Source organism: Equus caballus, chromosome X, assembly GCF_041296265.1.
Source record: "Equus caballus isolate H_3958 breed thoroughbred chromosome X, TB-T2T, whole genome shotgun sequence".
NCBI lineage: Eukaryota > Metazoa > Chordata > Mammalia > Perissodactyla > Equidae > Equus > Equus caballus.
In genome coordinates, this window is record NC_091715.1 from 12,159,297 (window position 1) to 12,170,347 (window position 11,051).

At 40.0% G+C, this 11,051-nt stretch overlaps 1 long non-coding RNA gene across 1 annotated transcript in view; it reads left to right on the top strand.

Annotated features, from left to right (window-relative positions):
- LOC138921756 (uncharacterized) overlaps window positions 1-10,766 on the top strand; it is a 208,333-nt gene extending 197,567 nt beyond the window's left edge. Inside the window, exon 3 of the long non-coding RNA XR_011434622.1 lies at window positions 5,126-10,766. This is a non-coding gene — a long non-coding RNA (uncharacterized lncRNA). The remainder of the gene's footprint in view (window positions 1-5,125) is intronic.
- Window positions 10,767-11,051: the final 285 nt, after the last annotated feature.

An 11,051-nucleotide genomic window follows, 5' to 3' on the forward strand; every position in this document is an offset into this window, starting at 1 on the left:
TTCTGATTCACCCTCATAGAGAAGCGCTGCTTTCCCCCAAGCATTTTTCTAAGTGTTATCCTAGACTCTACCAATGAAGCGGTTACTTCACCCATATCTAGTTGGGCTTTACCATTTTAGTGGACAGATCTGATTCTAGCTGCCAAAATCTCATCTCATTTCCTGAGGACTTTCTCTGGCCACTGAAACCCTCTCTGTCATGCACATGGTAAGTGAAAGTACCAAGAAATTAACACCTCCACCCTGACCCCCAGGAGCAGTCTTCAACCAATGTCAGGTGGGAATTGGTGTATAAATACCCCAGCTCCCTTGCCCCTCCAGTAGGATAATTCTGACCCGCGTATTCTATACTGGCTGCTAGAGTTCCCTGGGTGATTGAGCTCCAGTTGGCCACTGTGGAAAGTTGCTTGATAGTACACCCTTTATTTGCTCTTTCTCTTCCCTGACACACTACCCCACTCACCTGTCAGAACTTCCTGAATTATCTCACAAATAAATTATTTGCACTAAAATTCATATCTCAGGTTCTGTTTCTGGGGAAATTAAACCAATCAGATAAGATCAAGAATGAGACTGCATCCTGATAATAGCATCAGGTAAGCTACTATGGGCACTGGGAAAACAAAGATATGCAGGATATGGTCCTGACTCTTATGTTGTGTAGAGTTGAGCGGGAAAGATGGGCCAAGGCAGGCAAGCACGATGTCCTTTGATATGTATTAATAGAGGTGCTGCATAGGGTTTAAGACCAGTCTCATCACTTTCCAGCTCTGTGATCTCAGTTTCATCATTTGAAAAATGAAGATAATTATAGTAATTACCCATTGTAAGGATTAAATAAATCAATATGTAGAAAGTGGCTAGGGCAGTACCAGGCAAATGGTAATGGTTTAATACTGAATTCCCAATTCATGCACTGAGGTACCCTGGGGCACTGCAGTAAATTCACAAGGGTGCAGCAGGATATTTTATCTATCTATTTACCTATGTGTTTATTTCCAACTTTGTTGAGTAATAATTGACAAATATAATTGCATATATTTAAAGTGTACAATGTGATGATTTGATATGCATATACACTGTGGAACAATTGCCAGAATGAAGATAATTAACACATCCATCACCTCACATAGTTAGCTCTATTGTGTATGTTTGTGTGTGTGTGGTAAGATTTCTTAATATCTACTCTCTGCAAATTTCAAGTATACAATACCATATGATTAACTATAGTCACCATGCTGTACATTAGATCTCAGAATTTATTCATCTTATAACTGAAAGTTTATACCTTTTGACCAACATCTCTCCGTTTCCCCTTCCCCTCAGCCCCTGGCAACCACCATTCTATTTTCTGTTTCTATAAAATCAGCCTTTTTTTTTTTTCAGATTCCACGTATAAGTGATAACAATACAGTATTTGTCTTTCTCTGTCTGGCTTATCTCACTTAGCATAATACCCCCCCCCCCCCCGTTCATTATGTTGTTGCAAACAGCAGGATTTGCTTGTTTTATGGCTGAATAATATTTTATTGTATATATATATATACCACATTTTCCTTATCTATTCATCTGTCAAAGGACATTTAAGTTATTTCCATAGCTTAGCTATTGTGAATAGTACTGCAATGAACATGGGGGTGCAGATATCTCTTTGAGATACTGATTTCATTTCCTTTGGATATATACCCAGGAGTGGGATAAGCAGGATATTTTGAATTTTTGAGGGAAACATAGAGCTATGTAACATCTTTTGGACACTATGCACACTACAAGCTTGACGTAGTTCACAGTTTCAACATTAGATCTGGTGACATTACTTTTGATAACATGATGTCTTTGCAAAGACAAGTGTTCATCAGTTGCTGTGGTAAAAAGCACGTACCAAGTGAAAATCAATGGAGAACAGGAAATGAGGGCAGCGGTGGCCAATCTGATTCTAAGGTTTGAGAAATTGTACAGTCCCAGCAAGTACACACATCCCATTGAGAAGTAATCATGGTTATTTAATAATAAAATTTTTTAAAAAATATATTTTTTATTTATATGCATTATTTTCTCAAATGGCTACTAAGTTGTTAGGATATAAATATTTAATAAGTTATTTGGACTTTACTTAATAAATGGAATTGTTAGGTGTTTCTTTTGGCCTAGGGATCCCATAAAAAAATTACAGAGATACAGAGCGCTGTGAACTGAGAAAGTTTTGGAACCTCTGGTTTATTTTATTTTAGCTATTAAATAGCTAATTGAAAGTTAAAATTAATTAAAAATATTTGGCGCATGCAACTTTGGCTATATCAGTCTACTACTTAAAAATCTCAATGTTGTCGCATGGCTACCAAGAAAACACCAAATTTCTCAGACCATTATGGCAGACCTTCCAGGATCCACACCCCGCCACCAACCTAAGTTTTAGGTTTAATCTTCTATCACCATCATCTGGCTAAACCAGAGTTACAACTTGCCCTCTCTACCAACTTCTTTGCCCAAAATGCACTCTCTCTTCTGTTTATGGTATCCTACCAATTCTTCAAGAATCTTGAAAATCCAAAGTAAATTCTGTCTCTTCCATTGAAGAAGTTTGTCTTTCTCCTCCGTCAGATATGATTTCTCGTGCTTTGGAAATCTGTAGACTTATTATACAACTCTCAGGAGCATTTATCTCACGTATCCTCTTACTTTCTTTTCTCCCCTATGAAATGGAAAGTTCCCATATGGTAAGGGCCATTTCCTATATGTGTTTATATGCACTGCAGTGTTACTATCTTGAGTAGGTCAGTGGAATGGATGGATAAATGGAAGGATGGATGCATGGGTAGATGAATGTCTGGATAATAAGTTGGTGGGTGGATAGAAAGATAGATGCATGGATGGAGGTTAGGTCGATAATAGATGGATGGGTAGATGAAGAAGTACATGGATGAGTGAGTGGATGTGTGAGTAAATGTTACAGCAGTTAAAAACCCATTTTTCCTAACATTTTAGTCCCTCATAGTCATAAATTACCCAGGGGTTACATTCAATTAACAATCCTTTTGCCATTCCATGCCTTGTTAGAACTCTAACATCCCTTACCATCATATCATGAATTAGAACAAAATTTCTCCTACTCACCAATAAGATTTACCTCTCCCAGTCAAATTTACACATCAGCTTCCTTATCAAATCATGTGATTTGTCTGTCTAGAATAAGTATATTTATCATGACATATAATTTTTATTACATATAATATGTTTTATATAGTTACGTAAAGGTAGTGTGCTTATAGAGTAAACTCAAGTCTTCCCGTAAGAGATGGGAATTAGCTAATTTTATGCAAATATGATTCAAGAGCTGACTGTGAATATCAGGCACAAAATTTGGCAGTGATCTTGGAAAAGGGAGCTACTATTTATTGAGCATCACTGTATCATCTAATTCTCACAACTACCTTGTGAGTTAGAGATTATTATTCCTATTTTATAAGTGATAAAATAGAAATACATAGAGGTTGTAAATCTTGCCTAAGGTTGCGTGTCTCATATATAAGGGAGGCAGTATTGAGAGTTGCACTGTTATTACCAATTTAACATGTCTCAGGCCCATGCTTTTTGCGCCTCATCATGTTGGGATGCATACATGGACACCCAGCAATGAGAACTAGGAAGAAATCACGTTGTTCCTATGCCAAAAGCTTTAAACAGAGAAAGATTGGCATAGGTTTGTCCTCCACTCTCCAATCTGCAGACCCTAACAACATCAACAGCTTGAACCCAGGAACCATAACAATTCCAGTTTTCCACTTTACATTTCAGGGAATCAAGGAGTAGAAGGGTGAGGAGACTGAGGAGAGAGGAAAAGACAGGGAGTAGAAGATAAGAGGGCCCTGGGAAATCTGCAGAATTAACTTTATCAATGGCAGAAACAAAGAGTCTTTCCCTCTCACTCTTTCTCCCACCAGACCTGTTGAGTATTAGTCAGACTTATTTGCAAGTCATTCACTTCTGAAGAAGAGGAGACTAGGAAAAGAAAAGAATAGGGGCTGCTATTTCATCCCACAGTCCTTAAGAGATGAGCTCTGGAGTTGGAACTCTAGCCCCATTCTTTTTAGAGATGTGACTTTAACCTCTTTGTGCCTCTGACTCCTCATCTCTGAAATGGGTACAACAATACGACCTACCTCATTGTAGGCAAGTAACGTTGTTTGGTTGTAAGGATCAAATAAATAATTCAGATGTAGCTGTGGCATTGATAAATATTCAACCCATGTCAGTAGTGATAATGATGATGATGATGGTAGTGCTGGTGGTAGTCATGATGATGCTATGGGACAATTCTGCCTGGGGGACTCCAGGAAAGCTTTATAAGAGTGACATTTGAGCTTGGCATGAAACAATGAGAAGTTTGCTGGCTGGGCAAGAGGGTGAAGGGTGTTTAGGGCATTTTAAGCAGCATGTTGAAAAAATTATAGGGCAGCAAAAGAACCTACCTAGAGAAAAACAAGCACTTCTATGTGGCTAAATTCATTACATTCTTAATTGTTTTAGGAATTTCGTAAGGAGGGATGTTACCTTGAGAATCACCTTAATGGAAAAGACTGTTGAAAACACAAAGTTGTATCTTAAAACCAAGGGACCTCACAAGTAAGAAAGATAAGAGAGAGGAGCAAAGACGATGTTCAAAGCATGGACCTCTAAATTTGATTATTTTCTTCCACTTTCAATGTCAGAAGTATCGAAGAAGTAGGCTTGGTTCCTGTTCCAGGTGTGTCCTCCCTGGAAAGCAGACAATGAAACAGAATTAGGTGAGGAAGAGATATGTTGGGGAAGTAATATCTGTGAAAGATGGAAGGGGAAGGAAGCAGGGTTGGCTAGGGAGAGCCTCAGACCACGATGTAGCTCTGACAAAGTCTCCCCTAACCCAGTGGGGAGCTCTGGGGAAAAGATTGCCCATTAGAAGAGTCCTGCATTGGACAGGAATGACCAGGTCCTAGTGTTCGCATCATACTGGGTCTTTGCCTGGGGACTGCTGAGGAAGAGGGTGGCTCCAGCTTGAAAGTTAAGGTGAATATCAAAGGCATTTAACAGCTGGAGGCTCTCAGCCAGCTGTACTCCTTGTAGCTGAACAACACATTTCTTCTTGAAGGAAGATCTGAGAAGTGCATGTCCGTGGATGCCATGGTTCCTCCGAGGAAATGTCTTCTAAGAGAGCAGCATGGATGGGAAGTAGAAGAAGAGAAGTCGGTAAGTTCACATGAGACCTGGTTTCCGACCCTCATTCAGCATTAGTTTATGGTGACAGTCTCTTAACCTCTCTGGGTCTCAGTTTTCTCAACTAAGAAGGTGAAGGGGACTCTGAAATCTAGCATATATTTGATTCTAGATAGCAAGAATTCTTATTCAGAAATCCCCTGGAATGAGAATGGTATTAAGAATATGGATTGCCTGAGTTTGAAATCTGGCTTTAGCCTTGACTAATTGTGTAATCTTGTGTGAATTATAAAATCTCTCTGGACCTTGGTTTCCTCATCTTTAAAATGGGACTAATAATAGTGCCTACCTAATAGGGTTGAAAATCCAAAGAGAAGAAAGCGTTTAGAATGATGCCTGTCACATAGTGAATGCTCAGCAAATGCTAGTTCTAACTCCCATCCCCTACCTACACATGGTCCCACCTACAAATACTCTTGAAAGGGCCTGGAGCTTAGAGTGAAAATTTAAGGGGCATAAAGGCCCAGGTGAGGCTCGGCAGCAACTATGTCTAAGGAGAGACTTTTGCCCTGCTTTTTGTGTATCCTCATTTCTGAGAAAGGGTAAAAAGCATTTTTCTTCCAGAGTACAATTTGTGTTGCTTCCGGATTGCCTAGTAACAAAAGCCTCTCCTCATTCTTTTTCTGATCTGATTGTTTTCACCTCAACAGTTTTTTTACTTGAAGGTTTTAAAAAATTGTTAATTGAGTTCTGCTCCCCTGACCGCTTGAAGTCACTACATCTTAAACAAAATGCTTCACAAGCCCATAAATATCACCTGTTACAACCTGCTCAGAGTCATTAACTTTCTATTCTTTTATTTTTCGGATGCTTGACAACCAGGCTTTCTTTGCTTCGACCATAATGAGGTGTCACCCTTAAGTTAGCCTCACAGCCTAGGGGGTCTGGCCCATTTCTTCTCAAAGCCAGGGTTCCCACACTTTCAGGCCTTTGATGAAAAGGAAAGAGAATGTGCTTCGGGAAATGATTCCAATGGTACAGAACCCGAAGAGCAAGACTGTTGTCGATCATAATCATCAAAAGGAGAGTTTACAACGGGAGGAAGAGAAATGGATATTTTTGAATGACTGAAGTAAGGTCTTTCTAATCCCATAGAACAATTTAGCTGTTCATTTTGAAAGGCGGCGTCCTCACTGTTGGCAAAGGGATGCAGAAGTGGAATTAGAACAGGGGTAGGCTGTGTGAGAGGGAAATGGAAAACAGTGCATCCAGCCTTGCTCTGATCCTACCAGTAGCCTCTTTCCCAGGAGATCAGAAACAGGGGCGTGTTCATTGTTGTCAAGAGTCATCTTGAAGCCTAGCAGTGTTTTCAGCAAAATGGTGCATAATTTGCTTCATGTTTCCATGAGGATGTTTCATCTTGTTTATTGAAAGAGGAAGTACAGTTAAGTCCTGTCACCGCTGGGAACCGGTGAGTTTCTTCTTCTCTCTACATCCTAAATTACTTTGATATTAAAGAAATGTGACTGTAGACATGAGATAGGAACTGAGCATCCTGTTTATTTCCCTAGAGGCAAAAAACCCCCAAGAAACAAAAAAACAAAAAACACAAGCTACCATTGCCGAGGAAGAAACAGAAACCATAGCTGCTGGACTCTCCGTGTTTTTTCCCACTAGTTTTTCAGCCCCCTAATTACTTATCCCTAGTTCTTACTTACTTGTATCTCAGTACGCCTTTTTTCTCTCTCCTATTTGCCCCTTTCACCCCCCAGAACTCTGAGGTATAACTGTCTCTCTAGTTCTACCCTTTGTCCCCTGAGAGGCATAGCGGTCTAGCGGTCAAGCACTCAGTGACTGGAACACATTTATTACCCATGTAAACTCAGGCCAATTGCTCCCCTCCCTCTACCTCATTTCCTCATCTGTAAAAGAGATTTAAATAGTCCTATATCATGGGGTGCTTGTAAGGACTCCATGAGGGAACATGTACAAAGCATCTAGAATCAATGTTGGCTCTTTCTAGTCTTATATCCTCTGTCCTCATCCCTTCCCATAGATTCTGTACTACTCACTCTCTAGCAATTCAAAGGAAAAGGAAGAGAAAACTGGCTAAGAGAAACAGAAAGGTGAGTTCTAGTAGTAGCTTTCAGGCAGGGGGAAAGGAGCATTCCACTGTCGTTGAAGTATAAGAAGGCCCTCTCTAGAATTTTTGCAGAATGGTCTAGAACAATCATTTGAGCCTATATAATTCATACAGGAAAATAGGGATATAGGCAAAGCTGTTTCTAGTTTCTCTGACACCCGTGATAGAGAGCCCTGTTTAGCACACCTAGTCTTAAAAAAAGAATTTAGACTAAAAATTGACCTCACACTTTTGGCTTCTGTAGGACACAAGCAGAATCTAAAATACATTAATATGGCCATGAGGAGGAATGAAGAAGGATGAGAGAGAGGGGGTAGTAAAAAAGCAACTCAGTCCATTTCTCCACTGCATCTAAGAGGAATTTTCCTAGGCTGAGATCCAATGGCCGCTCTGAAATCAGTCCCAACTCAAATCATGTGGCACTTCATGGTACTTTAATCTGGGACCTCTGCATTGATGTGGAATAGAGGAAATGTGTATGTGAATGGCCAGAATGATGCCACCACCCTTCTGGGAAGCTCCACTTTATGCCACTCAGCCAAGGCCTCAAAGATACATGAGTAGTTACTTGGTTGACATTATTATTAATCCTGTTAATAGTAAATTACATTTTTGACATTGCATAAGCTTTTAATAGTGGAGGACTTCAAACATATGTAAAATAGACAGCTGTGTAACGTGAGTCCCCACATAGCCTTCACCTATCTTTAACAATTGTCAACTCAGGGCCAATCTTCTTTCATTTGTGCTCTACCCACTTCTCTACTTTCCATATGATTTCAAAGCAAATCCTGGCTATCATATCATTTCATCCATAAGTGTTTCAGTAAATTTCTCTGAAACAGATTGGCAAACTCTGGCCCGTGGATCAACCTCCTGTTTTATAAATGAAGTTTATTGGAACACAGCCACGCCCTTTTGTTTACCTAGTGTCTATTGGCTGTTTTCCCAGACAGAGACCCTATGGTCCACAAAGCCTAAAATATTTACTATTTGGCGCTTTAAGAAAAAGTTTGCTGACCCCTGTGCTAAAAGATAAAGACTTTAAAAAACCTAACTACAATATCATTATCATACCTCGAAAATTAACAATAATTTACTGCATGGTAACTTAAAATTGTTTAGGACTTTATACCTTTTTTCAATGCCTTCATATTTGTTATCTCATTTGAATCTAGCAGCAACTCTGGAGATAAAGATGGAAAACCTTCATGCCATTTAAATCCCTTTTATATATGAAGAAAAATGTAATCATAGAGAGTTTAAAAGCGATTTCATCAAAGCCAGGCAGCTAGTAAGCAATTTGAATAAGATTCTGCCTCTGATATATTGTGGTAAGGCGAGGGAAAGCTTGATTCTGCAGTATCTGAATGATAAATTCCCTCTCTCCGTTGTTCCATTTCGAGAGCATTTGACTTGAAGAACCTGGTATGGGATATATATTTCAGACATGACTTGGAGTTAATTTCAGGTAAGCCTCTTTCGAGCAGTAAAAATAACAGAGTTTTTATATTGAGTGAGAGTTCCCATGGAACCACTCTGAGTTTGAAGTACTTTAGTGGCATCTGGAGAAAAATCTGTGGGTAATCCTGTTTCCTAGCATCTTCCTTAGAGAAGAACATGGTGTATTATTTTACAGGCCAGAGAAAAAGGGTGAAATATGAGGTGTGGAGATTCATGCTAGTTACACGAGCACACAGACTCTGGAGGTGCATCCCAGCCTTTTCCATAAAGCTGGCTGGAAACAGTAAAAGCCAGACTTTCTCATGAGAAACCTCACGGCGTTTTTATTGGTTTGCCCCTGAGATAATACTCCACCTTTGGGAAGAAAATCCAAGAGGGCATATAAAATTGGGAAATAGTCACAGAAAGTCCAATTATACTTCAGAAACTATGAGAAAATTAGTTTCCATTTTCACATGACCTGAAACTCTCTATACAATCAAAGGTTGTCACCAAAGCAGCATCCAGATGGTTTAAAAGAAAAGTTAGTTTATAAACATAAAGCTTTTGTGTATGTTTGTAAACTAGCTTTCTTCAAAGAAATTGAAAACTTTGTCCTAGTTAGGCAACTACATCATTGAGGGAAGGGACCCTTGATTGTTAATTTTTGTGTTTCCAGGGCCTGGAACTGGGTCTGGCAGCGAGTGGCACTTAATGAAGTGGTGTTGAATGGCTACGTGATGTCAATGCCATTATTTTAGGCATGAGCACAATCGTGTTTCTAATAATTAAAAGGAACCTATCCCCCCAACTTTACAGTGGAGAATCTTGGCAGACATCACCTTAACCAAAGTTAGCATCACCACTGATAAATCATATGGATATCATGTAGCCTGCAGTAGGCTGAGTAATGGCCCCCAGTAATAGCCAGATCCTGATCCCTGGAACATGTGACTATGTTGTACGGCAAACCTTATGTGGCAAAAGCGATTTTGCAGATGCAGTTGAGGTGGAGAGATTATCCTGGATTATCTGGGTGGGCCCAGTGTAATCACAAGGGTCCTTATAAGAGGGAGGCAGAGATAGATTTGACTATAGAAGAAGAGAAGGCAACGTGATGACAGAAATAGAGATTGGAGTGGTGAGGCCAGCAGCCAAGGAATGCTGGGAGCCTCCAGAAGCTGGAAGAAGCAAGGAACAATTCTCCCTGGAGCCTCCGGAAAGAATAAGGCCTGCCAACACCTTGATTTTAACCCGGTAAGATTCATTTCAGACTTCTGGGCTTCAGAATAGTGAGTATACATTTCTTTTCTTTTAAGCCACTAAACTCATAGTAATTTATTACAGCAGCTACTAATACATGCCCCCTGATATGAGGTGATGAGAAGAGCACCTCACTGCTATGGTTTTAATCCCCAAAATCCATATCGCCAGTCTCATAATGAAAGATAGTAGACAAACCCAAATGGAGGGATGTTCTACAAAGGGTCAAGATCATGAAAAGCAGGAAAGTCTGAGAAACTGTCACAGATAAAAGGAGACTAAAGAATCATGATGACTAAATGCAGTGTGGTATCTTGGACTGGACCCTGGAACAGAAAATGACAGTGGTAGAAAGACTGGTGAAATCTGAATAAAGTCTGTAGTTTAGATAATAATATTGTACCCTCGTTAAGTTCTTAGTTTTGGAGGTGTCAACAATAGAGGAAACTGGGTGAAGGATATATGGGAACTCTTTGTACTATTGTTGCCAATTTTCTGTAAATCTAAAGTTATTTCAAAATAAAATGTTTCAAGCCAGCCCTTATGGCCTAGTGGTTAAAGTTCGGTGCTCACCGCTTCGGCAGCCCAGGTTTGCTTCCTGGTCATGGAACCACACCACCTGGCTGTCAGTTGCCATGCTGTGGCAGCAGCTCACATAGAAGAACTAGAATGACTTACAACTGGGATATACAACTATGTACTGGAGCTTGGGGAAGAAAAAAAAAAAGAGGAAGATTGGCAACAGATGTTAGCTCAGGGTGAATCTTTCCCTGCCAAAAAAAAAAGTTTAACAAGGAACCCATCCCAACGACATGTTGTCTTATCAGATCTGTTATTAGAGGTAGAAATAATACAGGGATGTGTTTCAGAGGGTCAAGGGGCACATGGATTGAATTCTCCCAGGAAAGAGGAGGAAAGAGCTGGAAAGAGAGATGGCTGAGAGTAGAGGGAAGGTGCCACTCTCTGTTGCCTTAGGTGCCACTGGGTGGTACCAATGCCTCAAGTTGTCAGA